Below are 719 nucleotides of genomic sequence, written 5' to 3'. Positions count from 1 at the left end.
GAGCCCTGCCCTTCCTGCCACCAGGCAGAAGGAGAAGACCTAGGAGACGATGGGGAATGGAAATGGGTCCCTCCTGGGGAGGTAATAAAATTCCATCCTGACCCCCATCACCTACCCAGGTGCCCTGACAGAAGAGGTACGAGGCCCTGGATCCAGAGGGTCAGGCAGATGACACTAAAGAAAAAATTCTGTCTGGAGAGTCTTTCAGTTGCACTTTGTCTGTCAGACAAATCACAATCTCAAGTGTTAAGAAGAAAAGAAGGGTAGTTGCAGTAGGTGACTCCCTTCTAAGGGAGGGCCCTGTATGTCAACCAGATCCATTCCACAGGGAAGTCTGCTGCCTCCCTGGCATCCAGGTACTGGATATCACCAGAAGATTCCCTAATAACTAAATGAACTAAATCAGCTCTCTGATTATTACCCACTGTTGGTTGTCCAGGCTGGCAGCGATGAGGCTGACAGGAAAGGCATCAGGGTAATTAAAAAGAATTTCAAGGCTCTGAGTCAACTCGTTGATGGGGCAGGAGCACAGGTGGTGTTCTCAGTTCTTTCAGGAGCAGGGATGAATGATGAAAGGAACAGGAAAACCCACATTATCAATAGGTGGTTTAAGGACTGGTACCATCAGTGAAATTTTGGGTTTTTTGATCAGGGGGCAACTTTTACGGCACCTGGCCTGCTAAAGCCCCTGAGCTGGCAGGTCTGATTGAGAGGGCTTT

The sequence above is a fragment of the Corvus brachyrhynchos genome, unplaced genomic scaffold (genome assembly GCF_000691975.1).
Source record: "Corvus brachyrhynchos isolate BGI_N302 unplaced genomic scaffold, ASM69197v1 scaffold1309, whole genome shotgun sequence".
NCBI classification, from domain to species: Eukaryota; Metazoa; Chordata; class Aves; order Passeriformes; family Corvidae; genus Corvus; species Corvus brachyrhynchos.
The sequence above is the reverse complement of the archived record's forward strand: the minus strand, read 5'-3'. Positions refer to the sequence as shown.